This window comes from Cyrtonyx montezumae, unplaced genomic scaffold (genome assembly GCF_038088225.1).
Source record: "Cyrtonyx montezumae isolate F1298 unplaced genomic scaffold, pur_monq_1.0 scaffold_29, whole genome shotgun sequence".
Classification (NCBI taxonomy): Eukaryota; Metazoa; Chordata; class Aves; order Galliformes; family Odontophoridae; genus Cyrtonyx; species Cyrtonyx montezumae.
The window spans coordinates 11,216,804-11,233,311 of NW_027072033.1; positions in this window are offsets into that span (position 1 = coordinate 11,216,804).

The window sequence follows — 16,508 nt, forward strand, 5'->3', positions numbered from 1 at the left end:
CAAGAAATGTACCAGGGAAGAGAAACCTCTTCTCTGGCCTCTGGGCTCCTCAGCAAGGGATAGGATAATCGCTCACTTTCTGCTTCCCCATTACTTTGCTCTGCAGCAATGACAGATGGTGTGTGGTACAGCCAAGGCTGGATTCCAGCTTGTATCTCCTTCAGTCGCTTGTGACTTACTCAGAACAGATTCCTCCTTGGGCTGACATTTCCATCTCATCCCAAAGGGGATTTGTTTTTAATTTTCATGTAAAGTTTAAGCTGAACAAGCATTGCTGCTCTGGGTTTTCGCAACTGCTGTGTAAAAACTCCCTCCTGGCCTAGTGCTGCTGATGTGGACATCCAACCCAAAAACTCATGGAGAGAGGGCTGTGCTCCCCCAGGACAGGTTGGCTTGCCTGTGGTCAAGGCATGCTCATGGCATGCCGCCAGGGACTGTTGAGGGATCATGCAGTGATTTTGTGCTCCTGGGTTTCATGTGTCTCAATTCCATGCCCAAAATTAAAGGGGTTATTCCTCTTCATGTGCATGTGTGGACACATCCACATGCACATGTACCCTCCCATTTTTCTCTTCTCTGCAGGGTCTGTACATAACTAGCTTGATGTGGACTTAGGACTCTGATGTTGTCTCCCAGTTCCTCTGTTCAGTATCAGATGGTCATCTAGAATATGCCAAAGAAAGAGAGGAAGTTAATTTGAGAACATCTCAAAGGTTGAAGTGCAGAGCAGGGGCAGCGAGAAGATGGGTATCTATCTCTGCAGCTTCTGTTCAGTGATTCAAAGTCATAGAATCACAGAATCACAGAATTGGGGCTAGAAAGGACCTCTACAGATCATCAAGTCCAATTCCCCTGCCTAAGCAGGCTCCCTAGACCAGGTTGGACAGGTAGGCGTCTGGGCAGGTCTTGAATATCTCCAGAGAAGCAGACTCCACCACCTCTCTGGGCACGTGTTCTGGTGCTTCATCACCCTTATTGTGAAGAAGTTCTTATGCACATTTGTGCAGAACTTCCTATGCATCAGTTTGTGACCATTTCCTCTTGTCCTGTTACCACACATCTCTGAGAAGAGTCCAGTCTTTCCCCTTTGCCTCCTGCAACTTAGATACTTACAGACGTGGGTCAGATCCCCTCTGAGTATCCTTTTCTCAAGGCTGAACAGATCCAAGACTGACAGCCTTTCCTCATAAGAGAGGTGTTCCATGCCCTTTATCATCTTTGTGGCCCTCTGCTGGACTCTTTCCAGGAGATCCCTGTCTTTTTTTGTAGCAGGGAGCTCAGAACTGAGCATAATGCTCCAGGTGAGGCCTCACCAGGGTAGAGTAGAGGGGGAGGATCATCTTCCCTTGACCTGCTGGCCATGCTTTTCTTAATGCACGCACTCCCAGATTCCATTGGCCTTCTTGGCCAACAAGGCACACTGCTGCCTCATGACCAACCTGCTGACCACCAGGGCTCCCCTCCAGCAGGTCATCTCCCAGCCTGTACTGGTACATGCAGTTCTTCCTCCCTAGCTGCAAGACTCTGCACTTCATTTTTTTGAATCTAATCCAGTTCCTCTCTGCCCAACTCTCCAGCCTGTCCTGGTCTTGCTGAATGGCAGCACAGCCTTCTAGTGTGTGTCAGCCATTCCTCCCAGCTTCATATCATCAGCAAACTTGCTGAAGGTGGACACTATCCCCTCAACAAGGTCATTGATGAAGATGTTGAACAAGATCCAACTCAGCACTGACCCCTGAGGAGCACTGCTTAATACAGGCCTCCAACTGGACTCTACACTGCTGATCACAACTTTCTGAGTTCTGCTAGTCATCCAGTTCTCAACCTACCTCACTGTCCACTCGTCTATTCCACAGGATTTGGTTCAATGAAGCTTGGCCAAGTTTGCATATGCAGTGTAAAATATCTTTGTCAGGTCTGTCTTATTTGTCACATGTGACAAAAAACAATAAAATCATACAATCATATAATTGTTATTTCCATCTACTTCTTTATTCATTTTAATTGTCCTCAAAAGCATTCTAACACTTTGTAGGAACATATACTACTGTGGTCCCCATCTAAGAGGCAAAAGTAACTTTCCTGACAAAAATAAGACATGGCAAGCAAAAGTAGATATAAATAAGCCAGAGGAGGAGAGAGGATGGGCAGAGGCTGTGGTGATAAAATCCCACTGGGCTTCAAACAACCCTGATCATTATGTGAATTATGAAAGGGACTGGAGAAATGGCAGAGCTGCTTCTGTTGTGGAGGCCTTCAGACACTGTAGACAGGATCTCCAAGACGGAAACAGAACTTTTCCTTCCATCGAGTGCCACTGAGGAAAATCAGAACAAAATACTTCCAACAGGATATAGGGTGAGGCCAGCAAAGTCATGTGGTCAAGGCAGCCACTAATGCGGGGGACCTTTTGCCTGATTTTAAAGCCCCAAAGTGCTCAGTCTGGCATTTTTAATGCAAAAGTCACATACAAGTCACTGAAGACAGAGATGAGGAGTCAAGGGGGACCTGCTCTGCAAAAGGAAACAGAAAACACAGCCAGATATCAAGGTAGTACAGATCTTTTTCCCAGACAGTAACATGGGGCAGATGGACATCCAGTTTTTTTTAAAGTTCTCCAATACCATCTTCCTCCTAACTCATTCTTGCTGTGGCTAGTGCATCCCTGAAGCTGTAGGAGATAGCAGTGAGACCCCAGTCCTGCTGCAGGGAAACTACTGGTGGTGACACCACATCTGGGCAACACTTGTCCTCAACTCCTGAGATCTTGTATCAGGGCTCAACAGAAAGTAGGATGCCAAGGAAAATGTTAAACATGCTTTGGTAGAGGGGTTGGACTCGATCTCTAGAGGTCCCTTCAAACCCCTACAATTCTGTGATTCTATGATTCTGTGTGCTTCAATGCTCTGTACAGGGCAGAAGTAGACCCAGATCCTAGACCTCCTTCAGCAGGGCATGGCTGGCACAGTCCGAAGTGGGTAAGGTCAGAGTGACACTGAGCAGGTGATGAAAAGCAGGAAAAGTGTTTATTCTGTCTCCTTTGGGTGCCACTGGTTTCAGGCTCCACTGGAGCCTTTATCTCCTTCCCATTCACATAACCCAGTGTGTCCACAAGATCCATGAAGGGAATTTTTATGTGTAGCAGTAAAGAAAATAGTCTTGTGTGTTTGTGCACAAGTTTGCAGTTGTGTGGGTGGAATTATGCCAACAAAAACAACAAAAAAATGGCTATTCTTATAAACCTTCCTGTTTACTTAGTATAGCAGCTACCTCAGTAAATGTTCCTGTGTTTAAAGTTATAAAGATGCCATTCAAAGAGCCAATAAAAGTCTGAGATCAGACTCCAGGCATGAATTAGGTAATGGTTGTATTAGCATAGCCTGTTTCTCCAGGCAGCTGATAACACAAAACTATGACATAAATTTCCCAGAGGAAACGGACAAAATAGTTCTGTGGGTTGTTTAAAATCAGTTATCCTGCAGGAATTCTAAGAACTCCAGTTAAATGATTAGGGACATTTGAATTTGGTTTGCAATACTTCTGATGCTATGAGAACTCTGGGTAAGTGGTTTTTTAAAAGGAATATTGGTTCCTTTGTCGTAAAGTAAACTTCTTCCTCAAATGTTCTGGGGTCATGATGCTCAGAATCATATGTATCCTTAAGGATTATTTTGTGTTACAGCAAGAAGAAGGGGTTCCAGGTCTTCCTGTGTAGGAACATAACTAGAAAGGTTTTTGACTTAAAATTCTTAGGAAAATGAAATCATCCAGAGAAATTCCTAGCACATAAACTGTTCTGGTCTCACTCCTGGCTGCCCTTCTTGCCTCCAGCCCAGGCGGAGCAGCACTCCTCCACACAGGCTGTAAGCACAGGCTGTCATGCAAATGGCAGTTCCTGTCTCTTCTGTTTGTTCCAACTATTCCGAGCAGTGGTGGCTTTTTCTGAGAATGTCTGCATTCACCAGCCATGGCTACTTCTGGATGTGCTTGGCTGCATGTTGGCTAGACACCCTGGAGGATGAAATGTTGAACTCTCTGTGGCAGCAGCCCTGAGTAGAGGTGTGATCTTGAATTCAAGGTCTTAGAAAAGCACCTAAACCTCTCCTAAGTGCCACTCAGAAAATGTGAGTAGGTACTGCTGCTTTAGAGCTGGAATGGGATGCCCTTTGTGGTGACTGTGCATATGCCTAGATGCATACCTGTTCCATCACATGCAGAAGTGAGGTAATCCAGTTGTGTACTCATTTTTTAAACTTGTGGTTTTCTGTAAATGCTGTTGTTGAGCTACAGGGCTGAACAGACAGCAAAAGCTGAGGAAATACATGCAGCAGAAGAAGGAATGCTACGCAGCATAGCTTAAAAACTGCTGAGCTTTCTTTGCTTTGTTTCAAAAGACAAATGGTGAGGCATTTCTTATTTACCTTCTGGTTTTTGAGGTCAGACTCTTTACTGTGGCCATGAAGGCTAAACATTTACTTTTCTGTAATGCAAGCTGTGCGTCCTGAGTAACTGCAGGACTGGAGAGAGATCTTAAGTAAACTACCTGCTTCCACAAGACTAACCATAATTCCTGAGAGCTTCCACTTCTTTTGTGATTGATGATTAGTTCACAAGCTGCCTCTGGTTTTCTCTCGATTGTCAGTGTACAATCAAACTTACTGAGTAATTATTGTATTGTTGTTTATTTATATTTGCCTTCATGCTGGTGAAAAGCTACTCTCACACACCTTCAACAGTTCATATACTGGTGTTGTAGCTTGTTGCTTGGTGGAGCAGGTTTGTTTTCTTTGTTGTTGTTTTGGCCCATGCATTTCTTTTCCTTAACAGCATGAAGAAAGGAAAGCTCTGTAAAGGAGAGAACCAGCCTCTAAGGAAGTTCCACCTGTGGTCATGGAAAAAATGGTTCCTGTTTAAGAATTTTCCTTACACAAAGGAGAGCTAAATTAATTCTTTCCTTGTGTTTTCAAGACATTCAAGGACTTGGATCAGAAGGGAGAACCATACTGTTGAGTTGTTTTGCAGACAATTGAAGAGGACAGTCACTGCCCTGTTTGGTGCTAGGCTGTCACCTTTATTCTGTCCCTAGATAAAGCAGAGACAGACAACAGAGCAAACAAAGCTAATGGGATAAGGCAAATTTGGTCTGATTAGGCATGCTAATTCATGTTGAAATAGCTGCAGGCTTCTCTTTCCAGGCAGAAGTAGAACTCAGCAAAGTATTTTCAACCTAAGTAATTCTTGGCTTTGAAAACTTGCATTATAACTCTATCACAGTATTCTGCAGTTTTGTACTGAATTAAATGAATTGCTGAAGATTAAGCAATAATTCTAGCCAAACTTTTTGGTTTTGTATTTTTAAAGTGAAATGCTGCCTTTTACAACTTTTCATTTTGACATTTCTTTCAAATTTGTTCTTAAAATGTAGAAAAGGAAACAGCCATGCAGCTCTTGGATACAAATCAGAATATTGATTATGGCTTTAATGAGCAGTTGTGTTTACCTTCGAAAGGTATTTCAGCTGCAAAGCTTTTGGTTGTACTAGGTCTCTTTCTGCACACAACTATTTTCCATTCAAATATCCTGTGTAAAACTTCAATGACCGACTCAGCTGTTCTGTACTTCATGTGAATGCCAGTTTCTGAGGTGCCAAGCAGCTATAAATGTGGTCTAGCTGGCAGGACAAGACATGTAACATCTCTTCTGCTTTTGTTGGAACAGTACAAGCCAGAGGAGTACACTGAAAACATGTCAGCCTGGCTGATCCTGGCAGAAAAGTGTCACTGTTAATGATAACCCACATCCGTGCTTCTTGGTCTCCATGTTTCAAATCTCTGCAAAAGTTAACAGTTGTGCTTATGCAGAGAAGCTCAGTATGACAATCACTGTTAATAAGATGTGGCTCCTGATATCTGGGGCCTGTAGCAGGTAGGACATGTCAGGGCTGGTGCTTCTGAACTTGCCCCTACTAGTATATCTATGTAAAGATCAGTGTGTATAGATGTGTGATACTCTGAATAGAGTGTTGCAGAATTATCCTTCCTGATTTACCTGCAACACAGTAGTTAATTGTCCACTTTTCCTTTAAGAGAGGTAAGAATGGATCTCTATGTATATTATGTATTTAGTCTTAAATTTACCAAGATATTTTAAATACCTGCCTCTGGACTTTTGATTTCCTTTCCATTTCCATTTCCAATATTTTGCTTAAATTTCTTAACATTTTCAAATGTTGGTTTTGGTCCAAAATGAAACACTTCCACTCCCAAGAAGTAATTCCCAAAGCTTTATAATAACAATATTTATCAATAAATCTGGGGGAAAAAAAAATCTGAAAATGTAAGTGCTTGAAGAATGCAGAAGACTTTTTGTAATTTGACATCTGTATAATTGTTGGATTTGTTCTGGCTGGAAAGGTATTTTCTTCTGGATTTGCAGACTAGATTCTGTAAAGCAAATCTAACCAGTTGCTAGTAACCATAGAATAGCTGGCAGTGAAGGGTAAGATTTCTTTATAGTGAAACAAGACCTTCTATTAGGTCTTCCTTCTGAACAGGTAATCCTATTTCTGTGATAAATGGTTTATGCACATGGAAACAAAACCAGGTACCTCCTCAAAGATGAGAGCTGCTGTGCTCTCATCTGACAGAGTTCAAAAAGGAGCTGGCTCATTCCTGCAAGCAGAACACTACAGCAGACCTTGGTCTTGTTAAGGTACAGGGCTGGAAGCATTGATTGACTTAAGGACGGGACAGTATTAGTTTCCTTCCAGGAGCCAGCTGAATTACGTCAGTGTGTGTGTTTGTACTTAATCTTGCTGCCACACTCTCTGTTGTCCCATCCTCAAAACTTATACCATTGTTGGATGCCAGTATAGAGAGTCTTATAGACATGATGTATTACCTTGCCACCTGTCATCTGATGATTACAGTGTGTATTGCAAAAGATAAGTTTCCAAAACCTCTGTAAGCTGGGTTGCCCAGGAAGGGAGGAAAGGAAAAAAGTTAGCAGCTTAGAGGAAGTGTTTTGTAATCCAAAACTGCTCATGAAATTTGCTTGGACAAACATGGAGGAAGCCATAGTGCAATATACAGTGCCAAACAGATGATGAATGCTGTAGGCAGTGCCTGAAGGCATGTATTTCTCAGTGTCTAGTCACACAGATTGGTGTATCTGTCGGCCTTCCCTTAAGCACCTGTTGTTGAGGTGAAACCTGGGGCCTGGCCCAGGCAGAGGTTTGGTCCAGTCCAGCCACCCAGCCACTGGTGCATGATGCTTGTAGCACTTCTATTCAGAATTCATCCAAAGGTCCAGAGCTTAAACACTAGTCCTTACAAAAACTGTCATAAAAACAGTCTCTGAAGTTCCAGTAATTCTAAAGCCCCAGAAATTCAGCAAAAAAGCTCCAGAATCCTCTGGAAGTTTGCTGCTTTCCAAGTCAGGTAATCCTTGCAAATCATGCAGTTCATGCAAGGATAGCATGAAGGAGGCCTCCCACTTAACCAGACATGAATTCAAGCAGAATCAATTCACTAGCTTCTTCTATTATGACTTCTTCTGGTCTTTCAAAACATTTAGGATGAACGGTAAAACAAGAAGACAGTGTTTTCATGAAAGTACTTTACTTCTGAGAACACAATTGTGTAAATTATATGATCCAATTATTCATTTATTTTTCTGATCAGGTTTATTTTTTATTTTTTATTTTTTTCTGCTATTCATTCTGCTACCATTACCCACCTTCCAAAGATATTTGCAGTTTGTAGAGTTGAAGTAGATACTGGTAGGACATTTCTACTGATAAGGCCTCATGTGATGAGCCTCTTTCAGCAGACCTCATATAGTTTTGCACTGCATTAATACAATCCTTTCCTAAATCTTTTTCTTGTGTTGATCACTTGTCTCTTTTGTTTTCAAATACAGCTTTCTCTTTCAACACACTGAAATCGAACTTGAGCTTAAGGGTCCTTGCACTTAGATAAACCATCTCGATAAATCAGTACTTAAAAACCCAAGAGGAGGCCTATTCAGGCCTATTCCCCTCTAGCCTCAAACTTGCTTAAATCCCAGTCCGGTGTTTTGTTCCAAGATCTTACACCATCCTTTCTCTCTCTACAACCACACAAACCCATTGGGAAATTAGTATCTTCCCCAAGGATAAAGAAGGGCAATTGAAGCCCCCATGGAAGACCAGCCATGACCTTTTTAAAAGTTACAGGCCTTTCCTGTCTTACACAATCCTCTGGAGGGAGCATACAGCTGAAACTGCATGAACTGAGCTTGCTTTACAACCACACTAGACAACTGATTCCTAAATGCTGCTCAAAATCCACAGCAGACTGTTTTCTACAACCTGCAAATACCATCCCTTTACTGTGAATCTGGAGGGTAGTGCAGATTTGGGGAAGGTTAATGTGGACACCAAGATCTGAAAATATGTCACCGCAAAAATTACTCCTTGAATGCAGATGCAGCATGTACTCACTGTCTTTGGATATTTTTATTTCATTACTTGGGATTGTGCATTTTGATTGTATAAATTATATACATAAAATATAAATGGAAAGAGGTCTGATGCTGGAGATTAATTTGATTATGTGATACCTTCACTGTGAAACCTTATTGTGGATTTCAAGCAGGGCCTCCAATGTGAACTAAGCCTTTATGCAGACATGCCCAAATCCAGCACACAATTAGCTTTTGGGTTTATACTAACTGGAACACATCACGCTTATAGTAAGACTTCAGATGACTGAAGATCCAGCACACAGGGAGGCCTGAGAGAAACAAGCAGGAAAAAAGTATTTTTGTATCATGTCTTGTATGGTTGTATGCTCACTATGTCCCTTGGTAATGGTGCAGTACTCACTACTTTAATCCCCTTCAGTCCCCAGAGAAGAGTGTCATGGCAGACAGCCAGCACTGTAGCCCTTCCTACTCATATGTTCAGCCATGTAAATCTCAAGAGAGTCAACTGGGACAAAGATCATGCTTCCTGTTCTTCCACCTACTCAAGTCCCTACCGCCAACTTTTTGGCTCTTACTTATTACATTTTTTCCCTTGATCCTAAATCCTCAAGAATGCAGTTCAGCACCTATGAAGTCAAACACAGCCTGTTCAGTTAAGATCTGTTCGGTTAATTCTGTCAGAGGAAAGTTCCAGTTGTTTTGTTTGGATGACACACAGGATTTAAAGATCAAGAGAACAAAGCATATTTAGTTCCTGATCCCACTCAAAGAGCAGTCTCACTGTATGCTGCCTGAATAAGGATTTCAAGACCCACACCTCATGCCACTGCCAAAGATTTCAAACTTTCTTAAAAGATCTGGAACCTGGAGAAGAGAAGGCTCAGAAGAGACATAATTGCAGCCTTTCAGTATCTACAGTGGGGCTGTAAGAAAGGACAGACTTCTTCTAAAAGGCCTGATGTTATAAGGCAAGGGGAGATTTCAAACTGTAAGACAGGAGACTGAAGTTAAAGAAAGTAAGAAAAAAAAGATTTTTATGATAAGGATAATGAAGCATTGGCACAGGTTGCCCAGTGACGTGGCAGATGCTCTGTCCTTGGAGAGATTCAAGGTCAGGGTGGTCAAGGCTCTGAGCAGCCTGATCTGTCTGCAGGTGTTCCTGCTGGGCAGTTGGACTAGATGACCTCTAAGGGTCCCTTCTCAAATGATCAAAAGGATCCCAACTCAAATGATTCTATGATTTCATTATCCAATCACCTGACACCCAAATTGGTGCTAAACTGGCCTCCCAAATACAATAAGCATTCTGGAAGAACTCAGCATTATTAGACAATACCTAAGGCAGACAACATGACACAGAAATTTCTGCATGAAAACTTTTGGAGTTCTTTCATGTTCCAAGTTGGGTCTGAAGATCTGAAAGTTAAAAATATACACAGGTCTGGAAGATCTTACACACATAATTGGATAGGAAAGATAAAGGAGCAAGTCTCTTGGGAGCTAATGAAAAGTAATGGAAAGTTAAAGACAAGGAAGTTTGGGTTATTCCCTTAAGTCTCTATCACAAGCAGTGAAATGCAAAAGAAAGAAAAAAATCTCCAAGCAGAAGACCATCATTGTGCCGCAGAAGTATCCAAACTCATGAAAAAATCAGGAAAGATCAGCATGAATTGTTTAATTATGCAATAGGACATAAACTTCTACCATTCATCCCTAGTGTACAGTTAGGAAAAAGACAGTATTACGCAAATTATGAAACATATTGCTATTTAAAATTTTCTTCATTATTTGCTGAAATTAAATGGAAGCTAAAAAGTTCAGATATATTTCTTAATATGATTTGCCTCAGAAAAGGTCACTTGCTGCAACAGAATTTATTTCAGTGGGGATGATCATTGCCTTTAACCTGTAGTACTCTCTGAGCCACGAACCTCTCACCATCAGTTCTCACCATAGAGAGCTGGAGATAAAGCATAGTTTAAGTCTTAAAACATACCTGAAGCAAGAAATCTCTATCTTAAAGCAAGTAATCCAAAATTTCTACCTTCAGATCAGACACCATGCTCAATATTGAGTTTCTAAAGATATATGGAGTAATTTTATCTTATTTCTTTATTTAGAGGTTTCCCATGCAGGCCTCAGGAATGAGCATTTCAAGTCTACAGGCAGGAATAGACCTGATCTGTGGGGCAATACCTACTTGTCGTGAGCTGTAAAAGGAATTGTGACACTTGGATCTGAAACATGATTATACAGTTCTAAATAGGCACTATAAAGATTTTACAATGAGATTCATGAAAGAAGAACGGAAGGAATGGAGTGGATCCTGAATTCAAACTTCATCCAAAATATATCTGTCACACTGAGATCAGCTAGCTGGTATGGGAAAAAGATCTTATACTGATTTTGTTACTGCAAACACCCTTAGAAAAGACATATTTTGCTGTGCCTCAGTTTACTCGGTTGGATCTTTGCCAGATGATACAGAAGACATACTGAAGCCTGCAGTGGTACATCTGAGGACTATGGCCAATTTGTTTTTCTACAATAGCAATCACCAACATACAGTATGTACACTCACACTGCTCTAAAACACACAGCTCCCTGCCAAACACAGTGATGGCTACTCCTAACTGATAAATGATGTGATCTTGGAGGTAGTTTCTCTAACTGAAGGAGAAAGCCCAGAAACCCAGTTTAAATGTGCTCAAAGAGTGGTCTGATGGGAATCTGGGTGGCTGGTGGCTGTTTTGGTGCTGAAGGAATAGTGGATTTCATGCAGGCTGAAAACTCCCTTTACTACGTGCTTGGAACATGGCTAGAAAGCTGGACCCTGGATTTAGATGGTGCCTACAAGTTCTGTCCTAGCACAACAAGCATCCAACACACCTCAGTTTGATGCCAGTGCTTTCTCTATAGATAGAGTAGCTCTGGAATTCACTGACTGGACCTGCAGGGAAACATGCATGCACTCTTTCGATGGCATGTTCTGATCAGGTTATTACTCCATCTCCTTGTTAATGAAGAGACATCCATCGACTACTAATCCAGTTCTCACACAGTGCTTCAAGGACAGATGCAGAAATTGTTAAAACAATATGTCATTTTATGCCCTCTTGTGCTCCTAGGTCGTTCATTTAGCTTGCAGGTATCAAGCACAGCCCTAAGGAGTTTTATTTCCTGGTTTTTTTTCCTCCTGCTCCTGATGGAGTTTTGTAGTCAGTATAGACAATTAGAAATAAATATGGAGTCCAAAACTTGCTCACCCACCTTACCTCCTTCATGACAGAAAGCACTAAGCCCCTCCAGCACTGCCATCTTTCAGAGACTTCGCATTGCTCCCTTCCTTTTCTGTGACCTTTCATTTCTGGAAAGTAAATGCTGCAACCCTGTCTGTGAGAGAATCTGCAATCTCCTAAAAGCTTCTGAACAGATGATGAATTTTGGTACTAAATCCTAGGTTTCACTTGTCCTTAGCACTATAAAAGGCTAAACAGTGTCATTTTCTTTCAAAAAAGTTATTTTTACATTTCTTCAGGATGAGTTTCTGGACACAGCAGCATAGAGTGTGAGCAAGAAAAGAGTTCTCTCTTTTTTTTTTTTTCTGTTGAACTCCTTCCTACAATACAGCCAACACACCTACTGAGATTTGCAGCAGAGATTGAAACACTCCTGGGAGCTCTGTGTCTGGATTTCAGTAGTACACCTCTAGGCTGGGATCTCCATGTTCACCAGCAGCTCCACACTCGGGTACTTGAACCATTACCAGCTCTTGTCCATTTCAGGACTAATACTGTCCTAATGAGTCTATATCCTAGCAGTGATGACATACCCTGCAGTGCCAAAAGCTGAGTTGGGAAAGGGCTGCCAACTGTTAAGCAGGGCTGCAACCAAATCCAAAGAGTGTGTCCATGTGTTTCATGCCTCTGCTACTAATTGGTGCTCCCCAGGGGACTCTCTTGGTCAGAAGAACTGGCCAGCCCAGGTCAACCTGTCCTGTGAAATTTGAAGCTAAGACCATCAAAGGTAGAGGAGTGGGATTTCCTAACTTTGAAAAAAATGAAATAAATAACCAGCCTGCTGAATCATGAAATGCCTTTTACTAGTCTGTCAACTCCTTGATTGCATAAGTGAAACAGAGGATTTTGTTATTTCTTATCATCAAAGTAGACAACATGCACAATCACTGATTTATTTAAACCAATTGTTGTCCTACCATACAAACTGTTTTCCACTCCCTATCTTATGCAAGTCCCTCATGTCTAAGATGTTCTGGGCATGACATTGAGTAGGCAAGAGATGAGCTGACTATTAACACAAGGGGCTAATTTCCCCTATACAAATCCAGTGTTAGTGAACAATGCTATTCTTCCGTTAGCACATCCATATGCAGTAAATAATCTGTATTGCATAACATAGGAGCCAGCTACTGGAGGTATGCCTTGCAGTCAATTTTCTGTAAAGCTTGTGGACCAATAGGTGCCATGCTGGATCTGTCTGGTCTAGTTGGAGAGTGTTTAGTCAGTGTGTTTAGGAACCTGTATTGCTCTCAAATTTTCCATACAAGACTGCAACCAAAAATGGTAAAGCCACTGCATTAGAGTGCAACCTGACACCTATGAGAATATCTCACAGTTTGTCATGTGTCACTTTCCAAGAAGAATACGCTCCAGTGCTTTGCAGCAATTTAAAAATAAATCGTGAAAGAATAATTGAAGTAGACTCCATAGAATTAACACACAATGGAACTGAAAGCCCTTTAATTCACAGTGAGCATTGTCTGATGCTAATTATATTCTTCATTCAAGAGTCTTCAGTCTGGGACAAAGGAATATTATGATACAAATTGTAAAGTATTTAACAGTGATTTCTGATAAGGAAATGTATTCCCCAGACCTTGCATTTACTGCACAGCTCATGTTCAAAAGCCAACTTATTCAGCTCTGGTAAGCAGCAGGAAGGGTAAGGTAGAAAACAGAACCTTTATGTGAACATAGACGTAAAAGTGGTTGTGTCCTGAGGTCTTGCCAAGAGGGTGCCTTCTGTGTGGTGCAGGTTCCTGAGCCTATGTCATCAAGGCCAAATCTGGCCTCTCTTTGATGTAGATCACAGATTCCAGCTGTACAGGAAAGATCGTACATAGTTTGGTCCATTAAATTTAATTAAACTCCTGAAATAGAGAACATGCACTCAATGAGCTTTTTCTAAACAAAATCTGTGTACAGCTCTTGGTAGGAGAGGGAAATCACTACAGAACCAAGAGCAGTTTGTCTTTGCCATGGCCAGCTTGTATGAGACATCAAATGCATTCCACACCTGAGTCAGATGCCTTGTATAGCACAGAAAATAGTAGCCTAATTGCCATGCAAAGAAAGGCAGAGACATAATAACCTCTGGAGCTAGATCAATGGCATATGCAGCTTAGCAGGAAGCTGAGAATCCTAACAGATAGCAAAATATTGGTATTTGATCAGTTTATCAAAATTTCCCTGTGCCCCATGTTTATGCTATATGGTCCTCCAGGCTTGAACTGAGCCTACTTCCCCTTCAATCCTTTTTCTATGAGCTGTTCTCTCCACAGAATCCCTTCAGAGGAAGCCAGTGAATCACACAGTCTCTCATTGGTATTCTCGAGACATATCACATTTAGGCAGGTTTAGATGTTCCAATGGGAGACCTTATCCCATTGATCTGGGCAGTGATACAGACACAGTTAATTAAAAAGCTGTGCTCTGCCCTCCACTTCCTTGCGTCAAGATGAGTGACATGATAGCCTGTTCTTTTAGAGATACATATCCAGGGTGATTTCAGGCATGTCACTTAATGTACCCTGTCTATCCACTTTGGAAGTCCCCTCATGGGTGGGCTGAGATTAGATCTTCTGCCCATAAGTCTAATAGAGTGATACCAGCTGTCCTCTATGATTCTCCCTGACAACAAAGATTTGAGATGCTGAAGTTTTCCCTGAAGTAATGTATATATCCTTGAGTGTTTTTTTCCTGGATGCAGGACAACATCTGGGGGTTTCACCATTCAGACTTCCAATTGCCTTTGTGCTCATATACCACTTCTCTCCCAGCAGCCAGTATACACTAGTCTGTGGCAGCACTGTGGCCAAACCCTAATTTGCGAAGTTCCCTTTCCTGGAGCGCTGATTCTCAGCAAAGTTGCATTTGCAGTGTCAAAATTGGGAACTTGCAACATCCACTTGGAAAATTCTACCAATTTATGATAGAGAAATGATGTTCCATGTGCTTTATTTCCAGGACAGGAAATAGCAATCCACTGGGGACAAAGATGGCACAGCCACACCCTTGGCAGACTGTGCCATGGAGTAACACACAACATGACTGCAATAGTAATTGCAACCTAGTGCAAGACAGTACTATAATTGCTGGTGGCACAGCTCCCTTGGGCAGAATGTCTTTGTTCTTGGTAAGCCACTGTATAAGCAATAAGCAATAATACTACAGTTCTTTAATAATATGAGTAACGACACCACACTACCTGGTTTATAAATTTTCTTAGAGCATAAAGCTACCTTGTTTTTCTGCTCCTGAAATTCCAACAGGCAAATTCTCACAGGACTTCATTCCTGGTAGATAGCAGCTTGATTTCCAGACTAACTTTAGACATTGAGCTTGGATGCTGTAGCAGTGTTGGGAAAGGCTGTACCACTTTCTAGAAGAGTCCCACTGAAAGCAAGACTGAATGTTAGCTAAGGTTTGAGCCATTTAAAGAGAGTAAGCAATGCCACCTACTGGCACGGAAATGGAAGATTTAACTAATTTAGTGGGTGGTGTGATGGAAACAGCTTAACAGAAATGGCTGTCATTGTTCTCCAGAAGGTCTTGCGCAGCTTCATCTTCAGCTGAAGCTGAGATGGAGGTAATCAGAAGCTTTTTTCTTCACAAGTGTTACTTGGCTAAGTTCTTCAGGAAACGCTTAGCAGCTAACTCACTAGCTTTCAGTATTCCTTTTGAAATGAATAGTGATGAAAGCAGCAACTAGACTTAGTGTTGATGAGCAGCCTACATACCTAGGTGGCTCCTGAATATACTCAGAAGTTGAACATTCAGTGATGATGTGAAAATACATCCTTGACTAGCAGCAAGTAAACGGGGCTTTGAGAAAGATAAGTGTCTCATACATCTTCAAGGTCTGAAGGACTAATTTCAGAAAGAGAAGTCATCAATGGCATTTAAGGCAATGCCTCAAATACTGAGTCTTAGTGGACAGGCAACTGGATAATACTGCCCACATAATTACACATGAACGTGGAAATGTATGCAAGTAATAGGCTTTAAACACATAAGGGGAAATAACAAAGGCTGTAAGTATGCTAAGGAAGTCCATAGGACAGGATATTCTTGAGGCAACTGCCACTGTTTGTTTGGGTTCCCCTCTCATTTCTAGAGGTAGAATGCACACTGAGGAAAGTGCTTACACAGAGCACCATTTTCAGTATACTGACTATTTTCCAGCCCTGCTCCCTCAGTTAGTGAGGTTTCTCACCAGCTGTTTCCATAAGATGCAACACAGGATGCTGCTGGGCATGTCTGCAAAGCCTCCACAAGCTTCAGAGAGTACATTGGCTGCCAAGAAACTGTCACCTAACTTCTTAGCAGGGGAAGCAAAATCCTGAAACTAGTGCTGGGGCCCAGCATAAGGGAGGCTAGATGCGTGCCCTGGTGGGGGGAAGGAGGACAACAGAGATGATCATGCCCTGGGGATGGCAGACCCCCTTGGCTGCCTTGTCCTGGCCCTGAGAAAGGGCAGATGTGGACCCTTGAAATCACAGTTATTGCTCTAAGCACTCACCCAGAGCCAGTCCCATGTCCAAGGCTGCACCCAAGAATTGCTTTCTCCATGGCTTGCCTTTCCTGTCCTCTCATGCCCCAGATTTTTGAGTTGCACCAGCAACATACATAGAGTATGTATGTATGCATATGACCAGAATGAATCTTCCTGGAGGAGATGGTGATCACACTTCTGGCACAGGCCAAATAGGACAAAACTGATGGGCTTTTCCAAGCACTGTG